Source organism: Schistocerca piceifrons, chromosome 1 (assembly GCF_021461385.2).
Source record: "Schistocerca piceifrons isolate TAMUIC-IGC-003096 chromosome 1, iqSchPice1.1, whole genome shotgun sequence".
NCBI lineage: Eukaryota > Metazoa > Arthropoda > Insecta > Orthoptera > Acrididae > Schistocerca > Schistocerca piceifrons.
In genome coordinates this window covers 169,801,671-169,817,695 of record NC_060138.1, presented here as the reverse complement: position 1 = coordinate 169,817,695, position 16,025 = coordinate 169,801,671, and the positions used below count along the sequence as shown (strand labels likewise).

Sequence of the window (16,025 nt, the reverse complement as noted above, 5' to 3'; positions counted from 1 at the left end):
CTTTTGAATAACTCAGTTCTTTCTTTATGTGTATAAGTGGTATGATCAGCCAAGTATTCTTCAGAGTCCATCGAAATTCATTACTGTTTATGACTGAACAGATCTAATCTTGTGTAACAGAAGAAATACCTACAAGTGTGCATTATTTTCCTTGGTTTTTGCAATGTGTAGTTAGACATATTAGTTGCGGCTTGCTGCATATTCATAGTTGAACCATGGCTTTTCTGATGAGTGTTGCACTTGGTAGCGGTTGTTTGCAGTGGAGCATCATGGTCATTGCTGTTTCTTTGACAAATGGACGGGCGTGTGATTGAGTTATCTTCTGTCCTAAACCCTATGTTTCCTTTGTTTGTTCATCCATGTCTTCCCCAGCCGCATTGCTCGTAGAAGGCTAACCACTCGGTGTGATACAAGATAAATTGATTTTATTTATTTATTTTGAGAGTGGGGACCGTTCATTTACATTGTGTTGCCGCGTAATTTCTTTGTACAGCCATACTTCGACAAAAAATTTTGATGGGAATATTTAAAAGAGAACCAGGCCTTTTGTGCTATTATCCTATCCAATTCTTAATGTGTTAATAAAGTAATAAGATGGATTTTCGTGGATAAAGGCCGACGTCGTGTTTTGATTTTTCTGTTACAAGATTCGACTGAGATAAAATTTTCTATTGGACTTTACGAGAAATTTCGCGAGGGTCAAATGAGGATAGCTTTACATTGCCTCCCTCATGTATACGTAGTACAGGAACTATATACAGGGTGAGTCACTAACTATTGCCACTACGAAAGTATGATAGCAGCTGAAAACTGTGGGACAAAAGTTGAATGGGACAACGTGGACCATAATATGACGTTGGTTTCTTGTTGCTAGGCGGGGTCGCTTCAGTGATACGAAGGTCAACTTTTTTTTTTTTTTAATATGATGCTATAGTTTGGTACTTATTTTCTGATAGCGGCTATCGAGACGAATCCAATGATGTGTAACAGGTCAACGAAGATTACAAAGGTGGTGTGAACGTCCATTTACAGAAGGTGTTCGAAGTAATGACTATTGGTATCAATGCAGTGCTGCAAACTTCTTATCGTGGATTGAGTGGTATTCCTTATCACATCCATACTTATCGAAGCACATGCTCTGACAATTCTCTCTCGCATATCTTCAGGTATATTTGGAACATCTTTACAAACACTGTCTTTTACGAATCCCCACAAGAAAAAATCCAGAGGCGTCAAGTCTGGCGAACGATCGGGCACGACACATCTCCTCCGCGTCCAATCCAACGATTTGGGAATTGTCTCTGGAACTCCTTTCTGGCCATCAGCGAAAATGTGCCGAATACTCATCGTGTTGACACCACATTCTGTTGTTTGTTCCTAAAGATGTTTCTTCTAGTAAGAGACCTAATGTTTCTTGCAGGAATGTGGTGTACTTCCAACCATCAATATTTCCTTCGATGAAATAGGGGCCTGTAATTCTGTCCTCCAGAATCCCGTACCATACATTCACCGACCGAAACTTGCCGCAGCCAACATGGATTTTCAGTTGCCAAGTAATGCATGTTACGCAAAGTAACATTTCCATGTTTCGTGAGTGTAGCCTTGTCATTAAATAAAATCAAATTAGGAAATGTGTTATCCCTCTGAATCTGGAGTCCATCGGCAGAATTCAATGATACGCATACAATCCCTACCAGTTAATTCTTGGTGGAGACTGATATGGCAAGGATGATATTAATAGCGGTGCAAAACACGAACAACAATACTCTGACTCATACCAGATTCCCTTGCGATTTGACGCGAACTGACACAAGGATCTCGAATCACAGTGGCAAGATTACCAATTTCCATTTCCTCGTTAGTAACGTTCCTTTGCTGGATATGTTTCCGTTGCGTTAAAGATCCAGTTGTTCTCAATTTATCGTACACATATTTAAATGTGCGACGTGTAGGGTGAGTACATTGAGGATATCTTTCAGCGTATAAGTCTCTAGCTCTCACTGAATTTCTTTGGCATTCTCCGTAAATGAGAAGCATATCGACTTGTTCTTCGAAGGAATACATCATTCACATTCGCTTGATTTACATGTCAATGGCACGTTAGATGGATACGCCGTATTCGGCGAATATTTATATTTGCACGATATACGAGACAGAATTGTCAGAGCATGTGCTTCGATAAGTATGAATGTGATAAGGAATACCACTCAATCCATGATAAGAAGATTGCTGCACTGCATTGATACCAATGGTCATCACTTCGAACGCCTTCTGTAAATGGAGGTTCATGCTACCTTTGTGACCTTCGTAGACCTTCAAAGACCTTACTGTTACACATCATTGGATTCGTCTCGATAGCAGCTAACAGAAAATAAGCACCAAACTATAGCATCTCAATTAAAGAAAAGAAACAAAGTTGACCTCCAAATCTCTGATGCGGCTCCACCTAGCAACAGAAAACCAACGTCATATTATGGCCCCCGTTGTCTCACGCAACATGTGTCCCACGAACTTTTCAGCTACTATCATACTTTCGGAGTTATTCTAGGTGGCATTAGTTAGTGACTCACCCTGTATATAGGTCAGGAGGTCATAATTCAGCTTTTGCTTTCCCCTTCCCATCAGAGGTTACATCTTTTTGTTAGCATGGACATTTCTTACTGTATTGCACCTGATGAGGGCAGCACAGTGTCTAAACGAGTCGCGCTAATAAATGATAGTAAAAAATGACTGAAGCATTAAAAAGTATTTCACATATTTATGATACAGTCGTGGACCTCAACTAGTTCCATTCAGTATGGATGAATTTAAGACAGCAGTGTCAGACTGATGGCGAAATCTGGTACTAGGAGGGGCAACGTTCCAATGATCTGGAATTCCGACATTTCTAAATTGATCACTACATCATATTCGGAGCAATACCCATACTAAGTGTTCAATAAACATGTACAAATCTTCTTGCAACCAAGAAGAGCAGAGGAGATGTATTTATAAACTATTTCAAAATCTCTAAGTTCAAGTTCCTTTCAAGCTCACCATTTCTATGTCTCGGTAAAAAGTTTGTATGAATGAAACTCACTACGATGAACTGAGTGTAGTCAATAAGTATGATACCAATGAAGATACACAGACAGGAAATGGTAACAGCGAAAACGGTTCAGAAATGTTCAACCTACTTCGCAACGAGTACGTTGTGTCAACTGAATATTTGTGCCATGACGCTACCCGAAATCAGATTTCCTTCTTTCTTGAGCAAATCCTAAGGATGGTCAGGATTTAACGCCCCGTCGACGATGAGGTTTTTAGAGATGGAGTACAGGCGCAAACAGCGAAAGGATGATAATGGAAATCTGCCGAGTCCTTTAAAACGTATCATGCCGACATTCTGCTTAAACTATTTATGAAAACCAAGGGAAACATCAGGAGCACTTTAAGCCAAAATTTGTACGCATATGATTTTCAAAAATAATACCGTGGGTCTAGGACATCACATCCCTGGAATCAGTGGATTCACTGAAGAATTTATTTCTTGTTGCGCTAATTAGTAATATTGTATGTAGTCAATTTTTGTAATAAACTAATACTACAATGAATATGTAGTAGATTTCAATTTGTAATTTGTGTACCACATTTATATATTCAACACCAAGTAAAAATTAATTTTGTACTTAGACTGTAAAAAGGCCTCATTCCGTTTCATTCTTTTTCTGTTTTAGTGTATGGTAAACGGGAAATGGCGGATAACCAGCTAGTTCCCTAATGCAATTCATTTCATGGCCCACACGTTTTATGACACTTTTACCAGCGAGAGGTCACAACTGTTGAAAGATTCATTATCTTGACAAACGGATTTTGTGCTTTATGTCAGTTTAGATTTTCTGTTCCTCTTTGATACAGGACGCCATCCTCAGGTTCATTCCATTATCGATACATAATGAAGAAGAAAAAGGACATAGTTCTGCATAGCGTTAAGTCCCTACCAGAAGAGGCACGAGTAATGCCCGCCATTCGTTTCTGCGCTCCAGTAGTTTGTGGGGACCTTCCTTTTTCATCTTCAGACACTTCTGAAGTTGTCTTGCGATCAGTGTTTCGACATCATCACCTTCGTCTGAAGCTCCACCATCATAGATAATTGTGGAACTATACTGAACTCTACTATTTTGTCGGGCGGAAATAAACGCCATAGAGCTGGAGGAAGCCGATCACAGCAATATTGCCATCAGCTTCACTTCACTGTTGGGCAATAAAGTAATAAGCCACTGTACGTGATCGGCGTCCATCGCACGTCGTTATTCTAGGATTTTGAATTCCTACCTTTAATTTGTACCGCCACAACAATTTACTTTCAATTTATTGAACGATTTGTCACTGCACGCTTGGCTGCAATAAGGCCTCAGAAAGTAGGCCAACGCATGAAATGTATCAAAATCATTTCATTAAGTAGTTTTAGTGGCAATGTAGAGAACCTTAATGCAGCGTATCCTTACTACGCCAAGACGTTTAGGTTCCTATCTCAATTTTTTTCTAGGTATTTCCGGAAAATATACGTCGCCTGAATTTCGAGATTATTTGTAGTTGTAGAAAACGCACTTAGTTGCTCAGTTATCTCAACAACCAGATATACGCTGTTTACAACCTTCCGTTGCGTTGTACTGCATTCTGTTTCATAGGATTCATGTATGTTCTGAAAATCACTGCACGTTTTCGTGGCATGATTGATTCATTTGACATCATCTTCATATTCTTCTAATAAATTTCTGTTTTCCATTTTATTTTGATGAACGTGAGACGAAAGAGTGGATAATGAGGAAATCTTAAGTAGACTAAAACGGTATAGCACAAAAGTAATTATACAGACTGAAATAATATGCAGAACATAAAATAAATCAGTTCTATTGTAACATGTCGACATGGTTGATTTGTGTCAGCATGGTTGCCTCCTTAAGTAATTTGATTATAATTAATTAACACTTGACTCTTTTAACAGATCCATCTTAATCTACTCTGAATGCGGTTAATGGAGCACACCAAGTAAAGCACACGTGACACCCTGCACTCTACATTCAGTTAATATTAAAGAATGTTGTGTTAGGACAGATTTCGGAAGAACTATTATGGGGATGTGTTCATCTGGAAATCAGGTATTTACACTTTACCAACACAAAACATAAAAGCAGTTTTCTTACGGACAGATGGATCAAGCACGACGCGGTAAGACCAGACACACAGGGAACTTCTCCTTGGGATACAAAATGTCGGCTTTGACAGATGACGCGATGAACATGGCTACCTTATTACCGAAGTGATCGTTCACCTCAGGTTTAAAAATAGGTCTGAGCAACAGCAAATCGCTTCATCTACAAAGCACGCCTACATAAACGTTGTACAGCGATTGTGCACCCGTAGAAAACGAGGAGTTTCGAGCGAGATGGACATCTCCGTGATTATTGTGAAATAAATAGTAGAAATACGCAAAACTCGGTGTCAACATGTTCTTGCGATCTAGCAGAAGTGCACTATCTAGTCGACTTATCGGAAACTTGTGTACAGTATAATGCAAACGAAATCAATAAGAGAGAACATACATACAAAACAAAAAACTGAATCGCCATTTAATTGCCACCCAGTCCAAGAGCAGAATACGACAGTTTCAAAATTAATAAAACCTCAGCTACCATGACACAGCCTAGCAACAGCCTTTGTATGCAGGACATATGAAAAATAAGAGCGATCAGAAAGAGATGACAACTAGTCCATATATGAAACGCAAGACACGACGATCGATCGTCAGCTTCATTCGAGCTGTGTACTTGAAGTGTAGAGTGCAATACAACAAGAAGTAATTTAATTGACACCCTAGCTGCAAACAGGCGTTGATATACATCGTTGGGGACATACTGAAAATGTGTGCCCCGACCGGGACTCGAAACCGGGATCTCCCGTCTATATGGCAGACGCTCTATCCATCTGAGCCACCAGGGTCGCAGAGGATAGTGCACCTGCAGAACTTATCCCCTGCACGCTCCCCTTGAGACCCACATTTCCAACATGTCCACACCACTACAATCTTAGTGCGCGTAATAGATGTTTGCCCATCACACTCATTACTCGTGGCGGATTAATCTACCAAGTCCCGTACGAGTTGGGGCATAGTGTGTGCGTTCGCACAAGAAGGTCCATGGCCGGGTAGCCATATTTTAACTATATATGAGGGTAGGATCTGTACCCTCGGTGGCTCAGATGGATAGAGCTCTGCCATGTAAGCAGGACATCCCGGGTTCGAGTCCCGGTCAGGGCACCCATTTTCAACATGTCCCCAATGATGTATATCAACGCCTGTTTGCAGTTAGGGTGTCGATTTATCATTTCATTCTAGAGAAGCTGCACGGTCATTAGTGGTATCTGTTCTTTTGGGAACAGATACTACCTTCATATATAGTTAAAATATGGCTACCTGGCCATTAACCTTCTTGCGCGAACGCACACACTATGCCCCAACTCGTACGGGACTTGGTAGATTAATCTGCTACGAGTAATGAGTGTGATGGGCAAACAGCTATTGGGCGCACTACGAATGTAGTGGTGTGGACATGTTGGGAATGTGGGTCTCACGGGGAGCGTGCAAGGGATAAGTCCCTGCAGGCTCACTATCATCTGTGCCCTCGGTGGCTCAGATGGATAGAGCGTCTGCCATGTAAGGAGGAGATCCCTGGTTCGAGCTTCGGTCGGGGCACACATTTTCAACATGTCCCCAATGATGTATATCAACGCCTGTTTGCAGTTAGGGTGTCGATTTAATTATCATTTCATTCTAGAGAAGCTGCACGTTCATTAATGGTATCTGTTCTTTCGGGAACAGATACTACCTTCAAATATAAAAAGTAATTTAAGTCACACACGTAATTTAAGGTGTATACTATGTCTGAAGAGGCAACGGCCTTGCCGCAGTGGATACACCGGTTCCCGTGAGATCACCAAAGTTAAGCGCTGTCGGGCGTGGCAGGCACTTGGATGGGTGACCATCCACCCGCCATGCGCTGTTGCCATTTCTCGGGGTGCACTCAGCCTCATGATGGCAATTGAGGAGCTACTCGACCGAATAGTAGCGGCTCCGATCAAAGAAAACCGTTATAACGACCGCGAGAGCGGTGTGCTGACCACACACCCCTCCTATCCGCATCCTCAACTGAGGGTGACACGGAGGTCGGATGGTCCCGATGGGCCACTTGTGGCCTGAAGACGGAGTGCTATGTCTGAAGAACAGACCGCTTTGATTTGGGACTTTTTGTATGTAGCTGAGGCAACGCAGGTCAATGGTCACAGATTCCTTCTGCAGTCTTATTTACACCACGTACTTTAGTATCCGACAGCGATTCGAATGCCCAGCCTAGCGCGAGTATTGATATGGAGGGAAGGTCAGGGACATTCGAGCTTTATATCACGGACGATAGCTTGCTCCCATAGAGGGCGCTGGCCGCCGCCACTACCGCAGACATTTTGCGTGGGTCCGTCCACTGACGGATGAGTACCCATATATACAGCAGTTCTCACTATTGTATGAAACCATCGATGCGTAACATAGAAATTAAAGTGAATGATCTTGCCTGTGGCTACATTTTTCGAGGCTCTCCCTGAACTGTTTGTGCGTACTTACGATGACTTTCACTATACTCTTATCTTTGCATCTGGCTAGCCGTTCACTTCGCGAACCTTGCCGTTATCGATCACAGCAACTGCCAGTTTCTTCCACCAGTTTCTGCGTCAACACCAGAGCGAGTGATTATAAACTGTGGTCTCCCCTGCCGAGTAGCATAAAAAGCGTAGATTTTGCATGGGATATCGATAGTCCGCTATGTAAAATGGCACTATGTGCTCTGTGCAGCGCCAGGAGTGGGTGCTAGAAACTGCACAATGTCTCTCAATGGTAATCAGCCGCCAACAACCTGCGCTACGAAAGCCTTCGACTGGCAGTTTCGGTCGTGCCTGAATTTTCCATTTCTCTTGTATACTACTGGCCATTCAAATTGCTACACTAAGAGGAAATGCAGATGATAAACGGGTATTCATTGGACAAATATATTATACTAGAACTGACATGAGATTACATTTTCACGCAATTTGGGTGCATAGATCCTGAGAAATCAGTACCCAGAACAACCACCTCTGGCCGTAATAACGGCCTTGATACGTCTGGGCATTGAGTCAGAGCTTGGGTGGTGTGTACAGGTACAGCTGGAGAATGTGCTGGCCAGGGCAGCAGTCGAACATTTTCCGTATCCAGAAAGGCCCGTACAGGACCTGCAACATGCGATCGTGCATTATCCTACTGAAATGTAGGGTTTCGCAGGGACCGAATGAAGGGTAGAGCCACGGGTCTAACACATCTGAAATGTAACGTCCACTGTTCACAGTGCCGTCAATGCGAACAAGAGGTGACCGAGACGTGTAACCAATGGCACCCCGTACCATCACGCCGGGTGATACGTCAGTATGGCGATGACGAATACACGCTTCCAATGTGCGTTCACCGCGTAGTCGCCAAACACGGATGCGACCATCATCTTGCTGTAAACAGAACTTGGGTTCATCCGAAAAACTGACGTTTTGCCATTCGCGCACCCAGGTTCGTCGTTGAGTACACCATCGCAGGCGCTCCTGTCTGTGATGCAGCATCAAGGGTAACTGCAGCCATGGTCTCCGAGCTGATAGTCCATGCTGCTGCAAACGTCGTCGAACTGTTCGTGCAGATGGTTGTTGTCTTGCAAACGTCCCCATCTGTTGACTCAGGAATCGAGACGTGGCTGCACGATCCGTTACAGCCATGCGGGTAAGATGCCTGTCATCTCGACTGCTAGTGATACGAGGCCGTTGGGATCCAGCACGGCGTTCCGTATTACCCTCTTCAACCCACCGATTCCATATTCTGCTAACAGTCATTGGATATCGACCAACGTGAGCAGCAATGTCGCGATACGATAAACCGTAATCGCGATAGGCTACAATCCGACATTTATCAAAGTCGGAAACGTGATGGTACGCATTTCTCCTCCTTACACGAGACATCACAACAACGTTTCACCAGGCAACGCCGGTCCACTGCTGTTTGTGTGTGTGAGCAAGTTGTAGGTGTTGCCACCGGCGCCTACATCAAATGGCTCTGAGCAATATGCGACTTAACTTCTGAGGTCATCACTCGCCTAGAACGTAGAACTAATTAAACCTAACTAACCTAAGGACTTCACACACATCCATGCTCGAGGCAGGATTCGAACCTGCGAGGCGCCTACATCGTGTGAATGCTCTGAAAAGCTAATCATTTGCATAAAACAGCATCTTCTTTTTCTTGTTGGTTAAATTTCGCGTGTGTAGCACGTCATCTTCGTGGTGTAGGAATTTTAATGGCCAGTAGTGTACATTGCCACACTGTGATTGCTTTAGACTTCGCCTATGACTTATTTTGTCATCGGCTGACGTCTCTGCTCGTCAGTCTGTGTTTTCGACCAAACAGTGTAAATACTTCGGCATAGTCCTATGTAATTCATGGTGGGAAGCAGAATAAATACGTCTGGTTACAGTTATTTGCACTTCGTAGCCGATATTCATAGCAACTACAGTTAACATTAAAATGTTCCCGTTGAAAGGTAACTTCCTTAATTTGCTTGTGGTTTGATTCTGAGTAACTTAGTCCGCAGGTCGCCGTCTAGTAGCTTGTGTTGCTACCTCGGGATCACGGGGTCCCGGGTTCGATTCTCGGCCGGGTCTGGAATTTTCTTCGCCCAGGGACTGAGTGTATGTGTTGTCCCCATCATCTCATCATCCTTCGATAAGTGGCGGGATTGGAACTGTTGCGGGCGCTGATGACCTCAGTTTTGAGGGCCCCACCAACCAACACCATCATCAGGAATAATTTTCGCCACTGCGTTAGTGTGACTGTTTTGTGCTACACGATAAGATACACTAATTACACCATAAACATTCAGCAACAGAGATTTTCCACTTGCGTGACTTTGTATCTCACAATACTTACTAATTACATGGCGACCTTACTGACTGATCCTCTTCGATTGTCTCCACACTAATAGTATTTGAAAATCAATATCTGGGAATCACTTTTCTAAATCAGAACAACGCAATTATTAATAAAACTAAAATGGACATATTCTGGAGCGCTGTTGACTATAAAACGTTTTAAAAAATGTATCAGAGCCCACGGCAGCTGAGTGCATAGTGTAAAACTCTTGTAATTGCGAATTCGTTGGTTCGAACCTCACAAGAAGCAACGTCTTTAAAACTTTTATTTCATTTCCATATTTATCAACAAATTAGAATATTGAATCATTTTTAATAAAAATATCTATTTTTATTTTTAATCACTAATCACATGAAAATGCGACTGTTCAAGACTAATTTCAATTTTGGTACAAAAATGTGAAACATCACATGGAACATTAAAACTATACGTACATGTCACAGCATGGCATCATACCCTGCCGATGAGATGGGAGAAATGTATAAACAGCAATGGGAATTATTTTGAATAAAATATTGTTTGTCAGTTTGAAACAACAGATGTGTAATTAATTATTGCAACCCAATTCCCGTTTCACACTTCTACACCTGGTATGTTATTGAGAAACTGCTAAAATTTTTCTAGATCTTTTCCCGAAAGAAAAAAAACCAGTCTCGGTCGCGACCGAGACTGTTTTTGTTCTGAAAAAGTTTTAAACCGGTTGCTGTAACAGCCTGCCACGATGGAAAGGGAAAATTTTTGTTTTTGGGTCCAAATAAATTCACACCGCCAGTGTAAAGTAGCAAGATAAATATGGATAAGACCGAGTTTACTGAAATAGTTACGTATTAATATGAAAAACGTGAATTTCACTATTGTCTGAAATATGTGGCTACAGCATTTAGAAGTCCGCAGAAGTACGTGTCACTCAATGAATATCTGCTTGTGGGATTCGATCCCCAGTCATTTCTGGAACTTTTCTCTGACACTTTCCGCTTCTGTCATCTCTAGCAGTGATCTTGTGAATGTGAAAAATGCCAAATTGTTCTGTGTTCGCACCCGCATGGAAGTTCGAAATTGTAAAGAAGACGAGGGCGTAACCACCTCCACCAAAACAACCACACCTAGTCAAACATCGTAATGCTCAAACCAACCTTCAAGTTGAAGACAGCTATACTGTTATTTCAGATGTTCTTTACTCACGAATCGCAACTGATCCTGCTGCTAGCTGTATCAATGTGCAGGGGATTCGCGGGGATGTTCAAAGAGAGCAGCACTGTCGACAATTTCTAGAAACTCCACTAGAACCTCGAGGGAAGATGGATGCTACGCTCAGGGAAAATGTTACGACCAACTCGCCATGTTAATTTCATCATCCGTCAAAGTCAACGCCTTACACTGGTCAGCTAGGACATTATGACCACCTACCTAATAGGCGGTATGTCCACCTTTGACACGGACAACAGCGGCGACGCGTAATGACATGGAAGCAATGAAGCCTTAGTAGGTCGCTGGAGGAAGTTGGCACCACATTTGCACCCACGAGTCACGTAGTTACCGTAAATTCCGAGGAGGGGGACGATGAGCTCTGACGACATATTCAGTCACATCCCGGATGTGTTCGATCGGGTTCAGGGTTCAGATGTGGCGAGTTGGTGGTGAGTAGGGGGGGGGGAGGGGGCAGCACATCAATTGGAACTCGCCACTATGTTCCTCGAACCACTCCATTACAATCCTGGTCTTGTGACATGTCGCATTATCTTGTTGAAAAATGCCACTGTCTTCAGGAAACATGATCGTCATGAAGGGGTGTACGTGGTCTGCAACGAGTGTACGATACTTCTTGACCGCCACGGTTCCTTGCACGTGCCCCAGTGGACCCATGGAGGCCCACTTTTATGTTTCCCAGAGCATAATGGAGCCGCCACCAGGTTGTCTCCGTCTTGCAGTACAGGTGCCAGGGGGCTGTTCCCTGGAAGACGACGGATTCGCGCCCTACCATTGGCTTGTTGAAGGTATCATGATTCATCAGACCATACAACACTCTGCCACTGCGCCAACGTCCAGTGCCGATTTTCACGTGCCCATTTCAGTAGTAGTTGCCGATAGCCTGTTGTTAATTGGCACATTCATGGGTCGTCGGCTGCGGAAGCCCATCGTTAGGAGTGTTCGGTGCACTGTGTGTTCAGACACACTTGTAAGCTTCTCAGTATTAAAGTCTGATGTTACTTCCGCCACAGTTCGTCCCGTGTCCTGATTTACTAGTCTGCCCAGCCTACGACGTCTGACATCTATAATGAGGGGTGACCGCCCAACCCCTCGACGGGTGGATGTGGTTTCACCTTGGTTTCGCCACGTGTTGAAGACATTTACCACGGCACTCCTCGAACACCCGTGTAGTTTCCGAAATGGGTGTGCCGAGGCTCCAGGCTATCACAATCTGATCTCTGTCAAACTCAGATAGATCGCGCGCTTCCCCATTCTACACACGGACAGCACGCTCACTGATCCTACATGCACCGTGCATGTGTCAGACTAGCAACCCCTCCTCCTCAGGTGACGCTGCTATCGCCTGGCCTAGTTTATATCTATATTAGGTCGGTGGTCGTAATGTCCTGGCTGATCAATATACATAGTATAGTTAATTCCATTTATTTACACTGTAACAGCATCACCACCAATGGAAGCATTATTCATCACAGTCACGATGTACAAACGCAGCGACGTACAGCGTCCGTGAGGTATTCACAGTTCAAGACAAAGCCACCAGACACCAGGCACCAAAGCAGTGTTCGTCGCACAGAAGTGTGGAGTGCAACGTGTACTCCTCAACGTTAGGCGACAAGAAATGTAAGGAATGTCTTACAAAGCAACCTAATGTTTTCACGGTGCATTTCTAACTTGTAGAATTCTTGGCTGTCCTTCGGCGTCACGTCGTAAGTTCTCCACGATACCTGGCAAACCGATTTGTTGCCATCTTCAGGTGGTTCCTGGTGAATGCTGCTCCGCACTTTTCGGCGTCCTATATACGTTGGCCATTACTTGCTCCATCTCTCGGCTCCTGTCGTCACGTCGTCAGGTGAGAACCTCATCACTGTCAGTGTATCTTGGAGCGACACAGCGTTTAATGTGTATATGTCCTTCCCTCCACCCCCCCTTCCCTCCGACACACAAGACCTTGACCATACTAGCTTCAGTAAAGAATGATCTAGGCCTTCGCAAACCAGGGGTATACCATATCGCCAAAGCATACATTGGGGAAACTGTGAGGGCGTTAGAAGAGAGGTACTGTGAACACTGACGCCACACTGAATGATGCTAGGCCATCAAACCAGCAGTGGTGGACAATAGCATTAAAACTGACCATACTATACATTACAGGATGACCAAGGTACTTAGGCAGTACTCCTCCACCCTGGAATGTGTGATTAAAGAGGCCATTGCAATTGGGGTCCAAGACAATCACATTAAGACAATAAAGCACTCCGTCTTCAGGCCACGTGTGGCCTACAGGGACCATCCGACCGCCGTGTTATCCTAAGTGGAGGATGCGGATAGGAGGGGCGTGGGGTCAGTACACCGCTCTCCCGGTCGTAAGATGGTATTCTTGACCGAAGCTCCTCAATTGGCATCACGAGGCTGAGTGCACTCCGAAAAATGGCAACAGCGCATGACGGCCTGGATGGTCACCCATCCAAGTGCCGACCACGCCCGACAGCGCTTAACTTCGGTGATCTCACGGGAACCGGTGTAACCACTGTGGCAAGGCCGTTGCCACATTAAGACGATAGCGGCCTGCAATTCAGTCAGTGAACTAAGTAAAAGAGAAGGGTTTCCATGCAATGGCGTCCACACCCCACGACGATAACTCGGAAACTAGGCATCACAGTTCGCAGCCGGGCGTCACAACCCTCACCACCGACACCAACCACTGTGCCAGTTGCACGGGGCGCGTATATAGGGCGCCACAAGAGCAGAGCAGCGCTGGTCAGGAACCACCTGAAGATGGCAACGAGTCTCTTTGTCGAAATACCGCGGAGAACATACAACGTGACCCAGTGGCGGACACCCGAGAACTCTATAAGCTCTCTTGCACAGTTCCAAAACAGGGTACTAGCCGACAGGTTAAGAAGAATCGTTAGTGTTATTTTTAGTCTAAGGTAAAACAACAATGACCAAAAACCAAGGGGCAGGGGGCTGGGAGGAAGGACCAGAACCAGAGCCAGTGAATGGGAAGCGGGCGCTGGCGAGCCGTTGCACATAGCGGACGTGGTGTGGAGATCCCTTCCTCATCCCAGGTGAAGGCAACAGGGCGAACACAGCGGACCACAGCGGCTGTCCTCGGCGTCCATTCCTGAGGCGGTCGTGCCAGCAGAGCTGCATGCGTCACACACACACACACACACACACACACACACACACACACATACACAATGTCTACACACTTTCACAAATCACTAAGAACAAAGCAATGCAATTATCACACACCAAAGCAACATGCTGCTACTTGCTACGAGCGCCATACCGAAAGCCACGAGCAAGCCATTGTTGTTGTCAATATTAATTTTTATGCAGGTAAACCATGTACATCATCGTACTCTACAGTATAAACATTATGCTACTTTTCAGTACAGTGTCCATTTCTTCATACACATTTTCCCCATCATTCTACAATTCTGACAATTCCCTTGCGCTGGAAGCTCTTTCCAGCTAGCGAAACACAGCGATGCACCACTTACTGGATGCCCCCCCCCCCTCCCCCCGCCCCTTCAGCGTCTTGTAACACTGGTCTCACAGGTATTCTTTCATAGAACCCCAAAGTACACTACTGGCCAATAAAATTGCTACACCACGAAAATGTGCTGCAGACGCGAAATTTAACCGACAGGAAGAAGATGCTATGATATGCAAATGATTAGCTTTTCAGAGCTTTCACACAAGGTTGCCGCCGGTGGCGACACCTACAACGTGCTGACATCAGGAAAGTTTCCAACCGATTTCTCATACACAAACAACAGTTGACCGGCGTTGCCTGGTGAAACGTTTGTGATGCCTCGTGTAAGGAGGAGAAATGCGTACCATCACGTTTCCGACTTTGATAAAGGTCGGATTGTAGCCTATCGCGATTGCGGTTTATCGTATCGCGACATTGCTGCTCGCGTTGGTCGAGATCCAATGACTGTTAGCAGAATATGGCATCAGTGGGTGCAGGAGGGTAACACGGAACGCCGTGCTGGATCCCGACGGCCTCGTATCACTAGTAGTCTAGATTACAGGCATCTTATCCGCATGGCTGTAACGGATCGTGCAGCCACGTCTCGATCCCTGAGTTAACAGATGGGGACGTTTGCAAGACAACCATCTGCACCAACAGTTCGACGACGTTTGCAGCAGTACGAACTATCAGCTCAGAGACCGTGGTTGCGGTTATCCTTGACGATGCGTCGCAGACAGGAGTGCCTGCGATGGTGTACTCAACGACGAACCTGGGTGCACGAATGCCAAAACGTCATTTTTTCGGATGAATGCAGGTTTTGTTTACAGCATCATGATGGTCACATCCGTGTTTGGCGACATCGCGGTGAACGCACATTGGAAGCGTGTATTCGTCATCGCCATACTGGCGTATCACCCGGCGTGATGGTATGGGGTTCCATTGGTTACACATCTCGGTCCCCTCTTGTTCGCATTGACGCACTTTGATCAGTGGACGTTACATTTCAGATGTGTTACGATCCGTGGCTCTACCCTTTATTCGATCCCTGCTCTATGCTACCTTTCAGTAGGATAATGCACGATCGCATGTTGCAGGTCCTGTATGGGCCTTTCTGGATACAGAAAATGTTCGACTGCTGCCCTGGCCAGCACATTCTCCACATCTCTCACCAATTGAAAACGTCTGGTCAATGGTGGCCGAGCAACTGGCTTGTCACAATACGACAGTCATTACTCTTGATGAACTGTGGTATCGTGTTGATGCTGCATGGGCAGCTGTACCTGTGCACGCCATCCAAGC

General features: G+C 44.9%; 1 protein-coding gene and 1 pseudogene across 1 annotated transcript in view; both read right to left on the bottom strand.

Annotated features, from left to right (window-relative positions):
• Positions 1-16,025, bottom strand: part of LOC124796185 — a 253,159-nt gene that overhangs the window by 14,528 nt on the left and 222,606 nt on the right. The window lies entirely within an intron of this gene.
• LOC124727238 lies at positions 13,668-13,785 on the bottom strand (annotated as a pseudogene).